Raw genomic sequence first — 17,422 nt, 5'->3', positions numbered from 1 at the left:
CCACACCCCCACGGGTTTTCAGCAGTAATTAATATTAAGCAATAAGTGTAAACTTGACTTAGTTAAAGCAACTTACCAGGCTTGGTAAATCTTGTGCCAGCCACCGCGGTCACACAAGAAACCCAAATTAACTTTATACGGCGTAAAGAGTGGTTTTTCATTATCACTTCAACTAAGACTGAAATGTAACCAAGCTGTTATAAGCACAAGATGCATCCAATACTCCCATAGAAATGATCTTAGCTTCATGATCAACAGAACTCCACGAAAGCCAGGACACAAACTGGGATTAGATACCCCACTATGCCTGGCCCTAAATCCCGATGCTTTCACCACTTAAGCATCCGCCTGAGAACTACGAGCACAAACGCTTAAAACTCTAAGGACTTGGCGGTGCTCCAAACCCACCTAGAGGAGCCTGTTCTATAACCGATAACCCACGATACACCCAACCATCCCTTGCCAAATCAGCCTATATACCGCCGTCGTCAGCCCACCCCTAAACTGAGGGTTTAACAGTGGGCACAACAGCAACATCCCACTAATAAGACAGGTCAAGGTATAGCTCATGAGATGGTAGAAATGGGCTACATTTTCTAGCATAGAATACCTCACGACAAGGAGTGTGAAATCACTCCTAAAAGGCGGATTTAGCAGTAAAGCAGGATAATAATGCCTCCTTTAAGCTGGCTCTGAAGCACGTACATACCGCCCGTCACCCTCCTCACAAGCTAGGATTAATTTTATTTATAATAAACCCCTAAGCTAGAGATGAGGCAAGTCGTAACAAGGTAAGTGTACCGGAAGGTGCACTTAGTCTACCAAGACGTAGCTATAACTAAAGCATTCAGCTTACACCTGAAAGATATCTGTTCCATATCAGATCGCCTTGAAGCCTAACTCTAGCTCTTCTACCAGATTACATAGAAACTAAGTTAATACTACCCATTAAATCAAAACATTCTCTCACTCAACCTAGTATAGGCGATAGAAAGGTAAACTCAAGACGCAATAGAGATCATGTACCGTAAGGGAAGAATGAAAGAGTAATGACAAACCAAGCAATAAATAGCAAAGACCAACCCTTGTACCTTTTGCATCATGATTTAGCCAGAACTACCCAAGCAAAACGCCAATTTAAGCTTGCTTCCCCGAAACCCAAGCCAGCTACTTACGAGCAGCTATCTACTGAGCAAACCCGTCTCTGTTGCAAAAGAGTGGGAAGACTCGTTAGTAGTGGTGAAAAACCAATCGAGCTGGGTGATAGCTGGTTGCCTATGAAATGAATCTTAGTTCCCTCTTAATTCACCTCCCAGGACTACACTCAACCCACATGAAGCGAATTAAGGGCTATTTAAAGGAGGTACAGCTCCTTTAAAAAAGAATACACTCTCCCCTAGCGGATAAATTTAATTACAGCTTAATTGTGGGCCTTCAAGCAGCCACCATTAAAGAATGCGTCAAAGCTCCTCACCTAAAAAAATCTAAACTTCCTCATGACTCCCTCTTCCCCAATAGGCCAACTTATATTAAATAAGAGAATTTATGCTAAAATAAGTAACTAGGGATCCCCTCTATGGCGCAAGCTTACATTACAACATTATTAACAATCCACAGGATATTTTTTAACCTTAACAAGACCTTATACCCAAAACTCTGTTAACCCACCTATGGAGTGCCCCCAAAGACGATTAAAACCTGTAAAAGGAACTAGGCAAATCCAAGGCCCGACTGTTTACCAAAAACATAGCCTTTAACAAACCAAGTATTAAAGGTGAAGCCTGCCCAGTGACAATTCGTTCAACGGCCGCGGTATCCTAACCGTGCAAAGGTAGCGCAATCAATTGTCCCATAAATCGGCACTTCTATGAATGGCTTAACGAGGTCTTAACTGTCTCCTACAGATAATCAGTGAAATTGATCTTCCCGTGCAAAAGCAGGAATAACCCCATAAGACAAGAAGACCCTGTGGAACTTTAAAATCTGCTACCACTCCCATAAACGATACTCACCCACAGGGCCTACTCCCCCGGGATTTTGCTGGTGTGCATTTTTTGGTTGGGGCGACCTTGGAGACAAACTTAACCTCCAAATATCAGACAATCCATCTTAACCAAGAACTACCCATCAACGTGCTAATAGTAACCAGACCCAATATAATTGATTAATGAACCTAGCTACCCCAGGGATAACAGCGCAATCTCCTTCAAGAGCCCACATCGACAAGGAGGTTTACGACCTCGATGTTGGATCAGGACATCCTAGTGGTGCAACCGCTACCAAGGGTTCGTTTGTTCAACGATTAACAGTCCTACGTGATCTGAGTTCAGACCGCAGTAATCCAGGTCGGTTTCTATGTTACAACTCCTTCTAGTATGAAAGGATCGAAGAAGTAAGGTCTATGCTGCAAGCACGCCTTCGCACCCAGTAATGAACCCAACTAAATTACTAAGAGCTCCACCATAACCCCCTCCTAGAAAAGGACCGCTAGCGTGGCAAAGTTTGGCAAATGCAGAAGGCTTAAGCCCTTTACCCAGAGGTTCAAATCCTCTCCCTAGCTCCAACACAAACCACATGACAATTCACTTAACCCTCACTTACTTTATTATATCAATATCCTATGCTCTCTCCATCCTCATCGCCGTAGCATTTCTTACCCTAGTTGAACGTAAGATTCTAAGTTATATGCAAGTCCGAAAAGGGCCTAATATTGTAGGACCATTTGGCCTCTTACAACCTATAGCAGATGGAGTAAAGCTATTCATTAAAGAACCAATTCGTCCATCAACTTCATCCCCTTACTTATTTATATCTACTCCTATCTTAGCCCTTCTCCTAGCAATTACAATCTGAACACCACTTCCCCTACCCTTTCCCCTTACTGACCTAAACCTTGGCATACTCTTCCTTCTAGCTCTATCTAGCTTGGCAGTCAACTCAATTCTATGATCAGGGTGAGCCTCTAACTCAAAATATCCTTTCCGCACGATTCTTATGAATCCGCGCCTCTTACCCTCGATTCTGATATGATCAACTCATACATTTGCTTTGAAAAAATTTCTTACCCCTAACATTAGCCTTATGCCTATGGCATACCAGCCTTCCTATCTCCTATGCAGGCCTACCCCCCTACCTAAGACACTCAAGGAAATGTGCCTGAATCCAAAAGGGTTACTATGATAAAGTAAACATAGAGGTATACCAATCCTCTCATTTCCTAATTTTAGAAAAGTAGGAATCGAACCTACACTAAAGGAATCAAAATCCTCTATACTCCCTCTATATTATTTTCTAGTAAGGTCAGCTAATTAAGCTATTGGGCCCATACCCCGAAAATGACGGTTTAACTCTACCTTAAACCCCAAACCGTAAACCCTAAAACCTAAACCCTAACCCTTGCTAACCTTAACCCTAATCCTAACATCTCATAGCAGAGGGAGGGAGGGGCCTGATTCCTCATCAGATATATCAACAGTCAAAAGCCTGTAAGCTCAGCTCTTGCCTTTTCAGGGCTTCACACCGTCAGCACTGGAGGGAGGGAGGGGCCCAACTGCTCATCAGAGGTATCATGCAAGTCAAAAGCCTGAAAAGTCTCCTAGAATGCATAAATCATTAACCATTTCAGTCTCTGACAATTGGTCCACACAGTAACTGCAAGCTATGCCCAAAGCCTGTTCCCTAACCTTAGAAGAGAGACTGCAACCTTCGAGATGTTGGAGGCTCGAGGCATGGTCCGTGACACTAATCATGGCTATAACTCATAACTTCTTGGAGTATGGGGACTTCCCTCCTTCACCCCCGGCAGATCAAGGCCACCACTTCAACTGACAGACATGGAAGCATCGCTGGACCCCGCGGGCGGTGACTATATACATCTGTCCACTCTCAGCTTTTCTTTCTCTTACTCTCCCTTGCTCTTATCCTGCCTTTCTCTCCCCTATGCATTTTCTTTCCCCCCCCCCAAAGGTTATCTCTGTGTCACATTGTGGTATGACAGCACCCAAACTGCTAGCATGCCTGTTGATACAGAATTGTTAAAATAAACCTTGTCAGTATATGTTTTCAGACACCGATTATTTAGTGTCGTTTCACTTTAATCCACCCCAAGGGAATTATTAATAAAAACCTGAGTTACCCCCTCTCCCCTTTTCCTGGGGCGGGTTATAACACCAATCAGCACTGACTCCGCCCAGTAGGCGGAGCCAGTGACGCAGAACAATCAACACGGACTCCACCCAGTGAGCGGGGCCAGTGCTCTATAGAAGCAGAGTACATACCGGGCGGCGGTGGGTATTCTGCCAGACATGCAACTGAACAGCAACAGCAAAAGCAGAGACCCAAGAGAAAAAGCAAAAGATTCTGACAGCAGTGGGCACTGAATCGGGCTTATAGCCCGAGAGGGGTTTACTGGGCACCACTGCGTTCCTGGAATGGGGTGAACCCGCGATAGTTAGATCGCGCATTGAGACAGATTCTGACTAACCCTAACCCTAACCCCAACCCTAACCCCTAACCCTTACCCTAACCCTAACCCTAACCCTAACCCTAAACCCTAACCCCAACCCTAACCCTTACCCTAACCCTAACCCTAACCCTAGTAGCTTGCAGTCTCTTTTTTAAAGTTAGGGTTAGGGAACTGGTTTTGTGCATAGCTTGCAGTCTCTTTTTTAGGGTTAAGGTTAGGGAACAGGGTTTGCACATAGCTTGCATTCGCATTTTTACGATTAGGGTCAGGGAATTGGGTTTGCGCATAGCTTGCAGTCTCTTTTTTAAGGTTAGGTTCAGAGAAAAGGGTTTGCGTATAGCTTGCAGTCTCTTTTTTAAGGTTAGGGTTAGGTAACAGGGTTTGCGCATAGTTTGCAGTCTCTTTTTTAAGGTTAGGGTTAGGGAAGAGGGTTTGCGCATAACTTGCAGTCTCGTTTTTAGGGTTAGGGTTAGGGAAAAGGGTTTGCGCATAACTTGCATTCTCACTTTTAAGGCTAGGGTTAGGGAAAAAGGTTTGCACATAGTTTGCAGTCTCTTGGTTCGGGTTAGGGTTAGGGAACAGGGTTTGCGCATAGCTTCCAGTCTCTCTTTTAATGTTGGGGTTAGGGGACAGTGCTCTATAGAAGTAGAGTACATACTGGACGGCGGTGGGTATTCTGCCAGACATGCAACTGAACAGCAACAGCAAAAGCAGAGACCCAAGAGAAAAAGCAAAAGATTCTGACAGTGGTGGGCAATGAATTGGGCTTATAGCCTGAGAGGGGCTTATTGGGCACCGCTGCGTGTCCAGAATGGGCTAAAACCGCGATTGTTAGATCGCACACTGAGACAAATTCTTCCTGACCCTAACCCTTACCCATACCCCTAACCCTAACCCTAACCCTAACCCTAACAGTAACCCTGTCTTTTGCTAACCCTAAACCTAACCCTAACCCTAATCCTAACTTTTGCTAACTCTAACTCTAACCCTAAATTTCCTAACCCTAACCCTAACCCTTTCTAACCCTAGCCCTAACTCAAAACCTAACCCTAACCCTAACCCTAACCCTAACCCTAACCTTAAACCCTAACCCTAACCCTAACACTAAACCCTAAACCAAAAGGAAACTTCCTTTGCTATGCCTACTGGGCAGAGTCAGTGCTGATTGGTGTTACAACCCGCCCCAGGAAAAGGGGAGATGGGGTAACTCAGGTTTTTATTAATTATTCCCTTAGGGTGGATTAAAGTGAAACGACACTAAATAATTGGTGTATGAAAACATATACTGGCAAGGTTTATTTTAACAATTCTGTATCGACAGGCATGCTAGCAGTTTGGGAGTTGGGCTATCAGTTGGGAGGCATGGCTGAAAATAGGAAACAACAGCCCTAATTCCCAGGAAAGAAAGCCTGGAAGCTTTGGCTTTGTGGTGCAGTTGGTGGACCACACTGGGCACTCCATGGGCAGGCAGCAAGAGTTTTCTGGATCTGGGAGTCAATCTGGGGGCCTCGGAGTGTTTGAGGGGAAGTTGGGAGTGTCCTGTGGGACCAGGATGGGATTTGAGGACTCCTGGAGGGGTTGGGACGGGTGTATACTGCGGGCATCGTCTAGTATTGATGGGGGTAATCAGTGAGCTGACTGTTTCATAATCATCCAAATTTTAACATACAATATGATTATTAGAATAAAAAGCAAAAAGGTAATATCAACAAAACAGTAACAGGGTGAAGCTCTTGGTTGAAGACTGGTTTCTTCTTTTTCTCCAGTGATTTTAATTCTTTTTCGTCTGGGTTTTAATCCCATCTTTGGCATTTTGCTGCCAACATTTTGTCCCCATATCCATTGGAAATTGTATTAACTGTTGATGAGAACAAAGTGGAATCCCAAGGTATGTGATATATTGATAGGATTTCACTGGTTGGCTTTTAATTTGTCCAGGTTTATCGCCATAATGCTTCTGCTCTTTAACCACTTGAATCAGAATGAATTGAGTTGTTTTCTGGGTCGGGTTCTCTTTTTGAGTCCAAGGTTTTTTAGTGGATTCAGTATCAGGCACAAAGGAAATTGAGGGAGGTAAAGAATAATCTTCCCTTTGTTCATTATCACAGGGATCACTCAGTCTATTTTCATTAATGTGAGGAAAGCTGGGAGACTCTAGAAACATCAGTTGAACTTCAAATTCTCCTTGTTTCTTTCTCTCCTGAGACTTAGAATCAGGGTTCTCTGTGGTTTCCCAAGTCTCAATGCCAGGGTAAGACACTGGTTTAGGAAGTTGCCTGACCAAACCAGGAGCCTGTTTTTTTAGCAACAGTTTTCTCTCTGCACTCTGGCGCAACAAGACTTTGAAGGTGGTCAACCTCAGTTTGAAGCAGCTCATTTTTAGCAACAAGTTTATCCGATTTTTCTCCTGTTTCCCTCTCAAAGGCTAACGATGACTTCAACACCACATTTTCTGATTTCAAAACAGTAGATTCAACATCAGAAATCCATTCATGACTTCCCTGTCAGCACTCCATCCAAATGTCTGTGCTCTCACTTTGACCTGAGAGAAACCTCAGGCAGGTGGAAAAGGGCAGAAAAAGAAAAAACAGATGGGTCCAGCAGAAGTGATGCTGCTTCTGTCAAAAGCAGAGCAGAGACCGAAAGCACTTTAGGAAGTTGCTTACAGAAGCACTTGTGCATTCCAAGTTACAGCTCAGGAGTCTCAGTGACTTGTCCAACATGAGAGTTTCTTTTCCATTTCTCAACCCCAGATTCCTCAGGAGTAGGAAACTGGAAACACTGACTGAGAAAAGCTCCATTCCTTCCTAATAATTGTGCTTTGCCCTTCCCATTTGACAGTGCTCTTGGAAATGTGCTGGTGTGATCTGGATCTGGGAGCAGCCCTGACCTCCCAGAGCACTCATCCAATGGCAGGAAGACCCCAGCTGGCTCCTGCTGGGGTTCTTGCCACCACAACCCAGTATGGGTCAATGGAATGGGGAGCAGGGCGGTGGGACCAGTAAGGACCAGTTAAGGGGGTTGGGGGCACTTCAGCATCTCCAGCAAGGTCAGACCAGTACAGAGCAGCATAGACCAGTATAGATCGGTATAGACCAGTATAAACCAGTATGGACCAGTATAGACCAATATGGGTCACTGGAATGGGGAATGGGGCAGTGGGACCGATAAGGACCAGTTAAGGGGCTTGGGGGCACTTCAGCATCTCCATCAAGGTCAGACCATTATAGACCAGTATAGACCAGTGTAGACCAGTATAGACCAGTATAGACCAGTAAAAAACCAGTACAGACCAGTATGGACCAGTAAGGACCAGTACAGGTCACTAGAACAGCGAGCAGGGTGGTGGGACCAGTAAGGACCAGTTAAGGGGGTTGGGGGCACTTCAGCATCTCCATCAAGGTCAGACCAGTACAGACCGGTACAAACCAGTATGGACCAGTATAGACCAGTATAAACCAGGGTAGAGCAGTATAAACCGATATAAACCAGTACGGGTCACTGAAACAGGGAATGGGGTGGTGGGATCAGTAAGGACCAGTTAAGGGGGTTGGGGGCGCTTCATCATCTCTGTCAAGGTCAGACCAGTACAGACCAGTATAAACCAGTATAGACCAGTATGGACTGGTATAGACCGGTATAGACCAGTATAAACCAGTACAGACCGGTACGGGTCATTGGAATGGGGAATGGGGCAGTGGGACCAGGAAGGACCAGTTAAGGGGGTTGGGGGCACTTCAGCATCTCCATCAAGGTCAGACCAGTACAGACCAGTATAAACCAGGGTAGAGCAGTATAAACCAGTATAAACCAGTACGGGTCCCTGGAACGGGGAATGGGGTGGTGGGACCAGTAAGAACCAGTTAAGGGGGTTGGGGGCACTTCAGCATCTCCATCAAGGTCAGGTCAGTATAAACCAGTATAGACCCGTATAGACCAGTATGGGCCAGTATAAACCGGTATAAACCAGTATGGACCAGTACAGCTGACTGGAACGGGGAATGGGGCGGTGGGACCAGTAAGGACCAGTTAAGGGGGTTGGGGGCACTTCAGCATCTCCGTCAACGTCAGACCAGTACAGACCAGTATAGACCAGTATAGATTAGTATAAACCAGTATGGACCAGTATAGACCAATATAAACCAGTACGGGTCACTGGAACACGGAATAGGGTGATGGGACCAGTAAGGACCAGTTAAGGGGATTGGGAGCACTTCAGCATCTCCATCAAGGTCAGACCAGTACAGACCAGTATAAACCAGGATAGACCAGTATAAACCAGTATGGACCAGTACGGCTCACTGGAACGCGGAATGGGGTGGTGGGACCAGTAAGGACCAGTTAAGGTAGAGCTCAGCTGGGACTTAGTGGTCTGGGGGTGGGCGTGTCCCTTCTTTAGGTGGGCGTGGTCTCTCCCTGGTGGGCGTGTCCCATCCCAAGGTGGCCATAGCCTCTGCAAGTGGGCGTGTCTTTTGCATCCTCTCTCCCTCCCTGAACTGGGAGCTCAACTGGGACTTACTGGGTTTTGGGTGGGTGTGTCCCCTCCCAATGTAGGACCCACTTTCAGCCCCTCCCCCCACCTTTAAGGGCCCCCCCAAAGCCCCCCCCCCCCCTTCCTGCACCTCCCCAACCCTCAGGGTCCCTCCTGTCCCTCCCCCACCCTCAGGGTCCCTTCCTTCCCCTCCCCCCAGTGAACCTGCTACCCCTCCCCCACTCTCAGGAGCCCTCCCTGCCCCTCCCCCACCTTCAGGCGCCCTCAGGACCCCTCCCCCAACCTCAGAGACTCTCCTGCCTCTCCCCCACCCTCGGGGAACTTCCTACCCTTCCCCCACCCTCAGGGACCCTCAGGGCCCCTCCTTCACTTTCGGGGTCCCTCCCTGCCCCTCCCCAACCCTCAGGACCCTCCTGCCCCTCCCCCCACCTCGGGGTCCCTCCTGCCCCTCCCCCACCCTCAGGGACGGTCCTGCCCTTCCCCCACCCTCAGGGAACCTCCTGCCCTTCCCCCACGCTCAAGGACCATCCTGCTCCATCCCCACCCTCAGTGTTCCCTCCTTCCCCTCCCCCCCCACTGGGGCCGTTACTGGTCCCTTACTGGTCTGTACTGGGAAGGGAGAGGGGAGGGGCCGCCCCCTCGAGGCCCCTCCCCCCAGTGACGTCACCGGGTCCCAGAAATAGCCCCGGGGGCCCAAACTGGAGGGGGGACCTGGAGCCGCTCCCAGTGTGACCAGTTCAGGTACTGGGAGGGACTGGGAGGGAACTGGGAGGGACTGGGAGGGACTGGGAGGGGGCAGGGCTTCCCCCCCTCCCCCCCCCCTCCGTGTCCTTGGGGTGACCTTGGGGAGGGAGGGGGATGGGCTGCTCCCAGTGGCTCCCAGTAGCTCCCAGTAACCCCAGTAATGCCTCCGGTATCTCCAGCGACGCCCCTAGTAACCCCAGTGACCCTCCCAGTAGCTCCTAGTAGCTCCCAGTAACCCCAGTGTCTATCCCAGTAGCTCCCAGTAACTCCCAGTAATCCTAGTGTCCATCCCAGTAACTCCCAGTAACCCCAGTGTCCACCCCAGTAGCTCCCAGTAACTCCCAGTAAGCCCCCCAGTAGCTCCCAGTAACTCCCAGTAACCCCAGTGACCCCCCCAGTAGCTCCCAGTAACCCCAGTGTCCATCCCAGTAACCCCAGTGACCCCCCCAGTAGCTCCCAGTAACTCCAGTGTCCATCCCAGTAAGCCCAGTGACCCCCCCAGTAGCTTCCAGTAGCTCCCAGTAACTCCCAGTGTCCCCCCCAGTGCCTCCCAGTATGTCCCAGTTTAACCCAGTTCCCCCCCCCGTGGGCCCTGGGCCGGGTGGGGGAGGGGCGGGCTCACATTTCCATGGCAACATCCCTTTCCCTCTGGCCCAGTTTCTCCCAGTTCCTCCCAGTTTAACCCAGTTTTTCCACATTTTTCCACATTTTTCCACATTTCCCCCCATTTTCCCCAGATTTTCCCCCATTTTTCCACATTTTCCTGAATTTTTCCCCATTTCCCCCCCATTTTCCAGATTTTTCCCAATTTTCCTACATTTTCCCAGATTTTTTCCCATTTCTCCCCCATTTTCCCAGATTTTTCCCCATTTTGTCCACATTTTCCCCCCATTTTCCCAGATTTTTCCACATTTTTTCCACATTTTTCCCACATTTTCACACATTTTCACACATTTGTCTCCAGATTTTCCCAGATTTTTTTTCCCCATTTTTTCCACATTTTCCCCGATTTTTTCTCACATTTTTCCCAGATTTGCCCAGATTTCTTCCCCCATTTTCCTGGATTTTTCCCAGAATTTCCCATATTTTCCCCATTTTTCCAAAATTTTTTTGATCTTTCCCCATTTTTCCCCATTTCCTGGATTTTCTCCCATTTTTTCCACATTTTCCCAGATTTTTCCTCATTTTTCCCAGATTTTCCCAGATTTTTCCCCATTTTTCCCAGATTTTCCCAAGATTTTTTCCCATTTTTTTAAATCTTTCCCCATTTTTCCCCATTTTCTGGGATTTTTTCCCATTTTTCTCATTTCCCCCCATTTTCCCCAGAATTTCCAGCATTTCCCCCCCAGTTTGTCCCCATTTTCCCGGATTTTTCCCAGATTTTTCCTCCACTTTTCCCAGAATTTCCCACATTTTCCCACATTTTTCCCACATTTTTTCCCATTTTTCCCACATTTTCTCAGATTTTTCTTCAGATTTTCTTCCAGATTTTCCCACATTTTCCCCCATTTTCCCACATTTTCCCCCATTTTTCTTGATTTTTCCCAATTTTCCCCATTTTTCCGGATTTTTTTCCCCATTTTTTCCCATTTTCACACATTTTTCCTCATTTTCCCCCATTTTCACGGATTTCTCCTCATTTCCCCCATTTTCCCACAGTTTTCCCACATTTTTCCCCATTTTCCCCACATTTTCTCAGATTTTTCTCCAGATTTTCTTCCAGATTTTCCCCATTTTCCCACATTTTCCCACATTTTCCCCCATTTTTCTTGATTTTTCCCGATTTTCCCCATTTTTCCGGATTTTTTCCCCATTTTTTCCCATTTTCACACATTTTTCCTCATTTTCCCCCATTTTCACGGATTTCTCCTCATTTCCCCCATTTTCCCACAGTTTTTCCCAATTTTTTCACATTTTCCCAGATTTTTCCCCATTTTGCCCCCATTTTCCCCAGATTTTTCCCCATTTTCCCACATTTTCCCAGATTTTCTCCCTATTTCCCCAGATTTTCTCCCTATTTCCCCAGATTTTTCCTCATTTTTCCCATTTTTTCCCAGATTTTTTCCCGATTATTTTCCCCATTTTCCCAGATTTCCCCCCTTTTTTCCCACATTTCCCCAGATTTTTTCCCAATTTCCCCCCATTTTCCATGATTTTCCCCACATTTTTTCCACATTTGCCCAGATTTTTCCTCATTTTCCCCCATTTTTCCCAGATTTTTCCCCATTTTTCTCAGATTTTTTTCCCCATATTTCCAGATTTTCCCAGAATATTCCCCATTTTCCCCCCATTTTTTCCCTATTTTCCCAGATTTTTCCCATTTTTTCCCCTTTCCCCCCCATTTTTTCCCCTATTTTCCCAGATTTTTCCCATTTTTTCCCCTTTCCCCCCCATTTTTTCCACATTTTTCCCAGATTTTCTCCCATTTTCCCCAGAATTTCCCAGGTTTTTTCCCAATTTTTCCCCATTTTCCCAGGTTTTTCCCAATTTTTTCCCCATTTTCCCGGATTTTTTCTCCATTTCCCCCCATTTTCCCAGATTTTCCCCCCATTTTTCCCACATTTTCCCAGATTTTCACACATTTTTCCCCATTTCCCCCCTTTTTTTCCTCATTTTTCCATATTTTCCCATATTTTTCCCCATTTTCCCCAGAATTTCCCACATTTTCCCCCATTTTTCCCCATTTCCCCGGATTTTTCTCACATTTTCCCCAGAATTTTCCGCAATTTCCCCATTTTCCCACATTTTCCCAGATTTTTCACCATTTTCCTGATTTTCCCCCCATTTTTCCCACATTTTCACACATTTTTCTCCAGATTTCCCACACATTTTTCCCCCATTTCCCCACATTTTCTTGGATTTTTGGGTCCCCAGTTTTCCAAATTTCCCAAATTTCCCCAGTGGGAAAAAATGGGGGGAAAAACCCAGGAATTTTGGGGAAAATGGGGAAAAATTGGGGAAAAAAGTGGGAAATTTGGTGAACACGAATGAAAAATTGGGAAAAATGGGGGAAAATTTGAGAAAAAAGTGGAAAATTTGGGGAAAATTGATAAAAAATGGGGAAAAATGGGAGGAAAATTAGGAAAACTGGGGGGAAATCTGGGAAAATGTGGAAAAATGGGGGAAATTTTGGGGAAAAAGTCAGAAATTTGGGGAAATGGGGGATTTTGAGGGGAAATGGAGGGAAAACTGGGAAAAAAGCAAGAAATTTGGGGAAAACGGGTGAAAAATCAGGAAAAATGGGGGATAATTGGGAAAAATTAGGGGAAATTTAGGAAAAAATTGGGAAAAAATGGCGGAATTTGGGGAAAATGGGGAAATTTGGGAAAAATGGGGGGAAATTTGGGGAAAATGGGAAAAAATGGGCGAAATTTGGGAACAATGGAAGGAATTTGGAAAAAAAATGGGGAAAAATTGAGAAAAATGGGGAAATTTGGGAAAAATGGGAAAAATGGGGGAAAATTGGGGAAAGAGTGGGAAATTTGGGAGAAATGGATGAAAAACTGGGAAAAATGAGGGGAAACTTGGGAAAAACTTGGGTGTCCCCACCAGGTTCGGCCCCACCATGGCCCCGATAGCCCCGGGATCAGGTGAGACCCCTACCCCATGCCCTGACCCCTCCCTCTCCCCGAGGTCACTGCCCTGACCCCCCGAGTCCAGGTTGTGACCCATCCCCCACCCCGTGGCCCCTCCCACACTTTATGGCCCCTTCCCCATTCTGTGGCCCCTACCCCATTCTGTAGCCCCTACCCCACTCTGTGACCCCTCTCCCACTTCATGGCCCCTCCCCCACTCTATGGCCCCTCATCCACTTTATGGCCCCTCCCCCACTCTCAGACCCTTCCCCCACTTTATGGCCCCTCCCCCACTCTGTGGCTCCTCCCACACTCTGTGACCCCTCCCCCATTCTGTCACCCCTCTCCCACTCTGTGGCCCCTCCCCCACTTTACGGCCTCTCCCCCACTCTGTGACCCCTCCCCCACCGACAGCTTCTCCCTGCAGAGAGAACAGCCAACACACTATTTCACTTCTCACTTTAACAAAGCTCTTTTCTCCCTCAAGCCCCTCAAAGGCGCCAAGGCCACATAGGAGGCCACACACAAACAGTACTCCTCTTCCCACTTGACTACACCTTCTCCCTCACTGTTCTACAGGGAACACCAGGAATCTGCTCGCAGAGGCCTCTCGTTTCCCATCAGTAGCTCAGCACAAGGAGCTAAAGGAGCTCAAGCCTTAGGCCACAAGAGCTGACAGCGAGGAAACTTTGGGAGCAAACTAATGCTGCTAACACGGCCCCAGCTGAATCCAGCACACAATCACAGAATCCAAGAGTCCTTCAGCTTGGAAAAGACCTCCAAGCTCACTGAGTCTTGTGCAGCCCCTCCCCGACCGCCTGCAGGGACTGGATGATGCTTTGCACAAGCACCAAAAGGAATGTTGTGAAAGCCATGGCCTGCAGGAGGACACAGAGAAGGGCTTGGTTGGGGCTGGGAAGGAGGGAGCTGGCGCTGGGGGAACGGGGATGGAGCCTCGGGGATGTGGCGCAGCAAGGACAGGGGCCCAGGCAGCTGGCAGGCGGCAAGGCCTCACCCCCTGCCCCAGCAGCAGCACCGGGCCCTGCCCAAGGCGCTCCTGCCAGGGGCTGGGCCCTGCAGGCAGGGGCAGAACCCACTCCCTGGGGCGGCCTTGCTGCCCTGGCCCTCGTCCGGCCCAGCCTCTCCCTGTGTGCGTGCTCCCCACAGCACAGGCTGCACTGGGCAGCATCCCCTGATGGGCCCTGCAGAGCTGCCCCACGGGGACACTTCCCTTTTATGTCACAGGTGCCACAGCCTGTCCCAGCCAGCCCTGCCCATTGTCCCCACCCCGGCTCACTGACTCACAGTGGCCCCTGGCAACCAAAGAACCAAAGCCCCACACCCCCAGAGTGCAGCCCTACCCATGTGTCAGACAGAAAACTGGGGGACGTGACCCTTGGATGCTTTTAGTACAGAGATACAAGCTTTTCTTGAATAATGGAGGGGGGCACTTTTTAATTATTAATATTTACAGTTATCCATTTGGGGACAGGATGTCCTACAGGCTAATGTGCTGTCACATTTGGAGTGAAAAGTACTTTTCAAAGAAACCCAGGGTGCATGGGTGATGCAGAGGAAGCTGCCAAGTCGCCCAATGTGAAGCTCAACACTGCTTTGCAACAGCACTGCCCTTTCACACACAGATCTTTGGCAAAGACAAAGATGTCAGGCTTTAGTTTCTAAATCAGTAACACTTGACAAGACCTCTTTATGAACTGACAGCAAGACAACTTAGGAGCAGCTTAGGGTTGGCAAGTGTAGGAACCAAGAAGAGAAGGTCTGATGGGTATGTCATGAACACTGACAGCTGGATGGTCATGGAGCTGACCAAGGACTGCCAGATACAAAAGACATCACCTGCTGGACTTGGCCCAAACACCAGCCCCCTCCTCTCCCTTCTCAACCACTCAACCACAGCCTGCACATACCCACACCTGCCAGGGCCAACTGGCTGTTTCTCTTCTCTTTTCTGCCTGGGGGCGAAGGAAGAAGGACAGCGAGGGCATTTGCCTTCGGGCCAGAGGGAAGGGGAAGGAGATCCCCCCAAATCCATCCCTGGCAGGATGGGGGCTGGAGGAGACATTGGGGGACCCCCAAGAATATTTTCGAGGGGAAGAAAGGATGGGGGCACCCACAGGGGGTTGGGGGGGGGAGGGACCCAGGAATCTCGTGGTGGGACACTGGGGAGTTCCCAGTAGTTTCTTGGGGGGGTGGACCCCCAGCAGTCCGGGGTGGAAAAATGGACGGAGGAATCCGCCGTAAAGGGTTGGTGACACCCAAAAGACTCTAGGAGGGGGTCGGGAGGAGCCCCGGAGTCCTGAAGAGTGTTTGGGGGTCCCCAGGAGGGAGTCTGGGGGTCTGAGGTGGTCCCAGGAGATTTTCAAGGGTTAAGGGGATGCACAGGAGATTTGGGGGAGGAGGGGGAAAGGCGGAGGGTCCCCAGGAGACTTGGGGGGGATCTGGGCGGTTCCTGAGAGTCTTGGGGGAGATTCGGAGGGGTCACCAGGAGCCCCCGGACCCCCTGAACTCACCCCACACCACCATGGACTCGTTGGGGCCGCAGGTGAAAAACAGCGCGGCGGGGGGAGACCCTGGGGCCGGGATCGATCGGGACCAATCGGGTTCAATCCCGATCCTCCCCTCCCCGGCCATCAGCGCCCCGCTCCCGGCAGCCCCCACGGAAGTTTCGACGTTCTATTGGATGACTCACCGGCACAAGGACAGGGGCCCAGCAGAATTTGGCAATGACGTCATTCCAGCAGAGCCGTTCTATTGGCTGCGACCCACGAGGGAGCCCCAAAACCTGTTCATGGCTTGGGGGGGAAGGACAGCCGGCACGGCCGGGAACGGAGGTGCAGAGGCTGTTCAAGTGCCCAGGAAAGGGGCAAAAAACTTTCCCCTCTCCCTCCCAGTGCCCCCTCAGCCCATCCCAGTGTCTCCCCTCTCTCCCAGTGCCGCCGTCCATCGAGGTCCCAGCCCGGCCCTGCCCCCTGCTCTGCTCCGGCCTGGATTTCTCCCCTGCAGGGGCAGCTGAGGTGGCTCCAGGGCGGGCGGGAGCTTTCGGGGCAGGGGGTGGCTCCTGACATGCTGCTGGAACCGCCCCTGTCTGGGCGGGCCCGTCAGCCTGGGGCACCTCCTCACCCGAGCCTGGGGGACGGGTCGGCAACTGGGAGGGGCTTTGGGAAGGAATGGGGAGGCTGAGAAGGGCTTGGAGGTCGTTGGGGTAAGTGGGAAGGTGTTTGGGGGAGTTTGGGGGTTTGGGAGGGAGGTTGGGGAGATTGGGGCAGCTGTGAGGGGTTTTGGGGAATCGTCGGGGATGTGGGAAGGAACTGGGAGAGAGTTTGGGGGCATACTCAAGGGGAAGGGGGCAACTAGGAGAGGGTTTGAAAGGTCCTGGGAGGGCTGGAGGTAACTGGGAGGGGTTTGGGGGTATCTTGTGGGTTTTTGTGGGTCTGGGAGGCAGTCTGGGGGCCTCGGAGGGTTTAAGGGGAAGTTGGGAGTGTCCTGTGGGACCGGGATGGGATTTGAGGGTTCCTGGAGGGGCTGGGAGGGCTTTATGCCTTTAGACTGCGGGCATTGTCTAGTATTGATGGGGGTAATCCATGAGTTGACTGTTTCACAATCATCCAATTTTAACAAGACTTTGAAGGTGGTCAACCTCAGTTTGAAGCAGCTCATTTTTAGCAACAAATTTATCCGATTTTCCTCCTGTTTCCCTCTCAAAGGCTAATGATGACTTCAACACCACATTTTCTGATTTCAAAACAGTAGACTCAACATCAGAAATCCATTCATGACTTCCCTGTCACCACTCCGTCCGAATGTCTGTGCACTCACTGTGGCCTGAGAGAAACCTGCCTGTTTGCAGCACACTGACTGGGCAACTTTTCTTTTTGCAGGTGGAAAAGGGCAGATAAAGAAAAAACAGATGGGTCCAGCAGAAGTGATACTGCTTCTGTCAAAAGCAGAGCAGAGGCCGAAAGCACTTTAGGAAGTTGCATTCCAAGTTACAGCTCAGGAGTCTCAGTGACTTGTCCAACATGGGAGCTCCTTTTCCATTTCTCAACCCCCAGATTCCTCAGAAGTAGGAAACTGAAAACACTGACTCAGAAAAGCTCCATTCCTTCCTAATAATTGTGCTTTGTC

The sequence above is a fragment of the Manacus candei genome, unplaced genomic scaffold (assembly GCF_025592945.1).
Source record: "Manacus candei isolate 608988 ecotype Guabito, Panama unplaced genomic scaffold, ASM2559294v1 h1tg000047l, whole genome shotgun sequence".
Classification (NCBI taxonomy): domain Eukaryota; kingdom Metazoa; phylum Chordata; class Aves; order Passeriformes; family Pipridae; genus Manacus; species Manacus candei.
Note: the sequence above shows the minus strand (reverse complement) of the source record.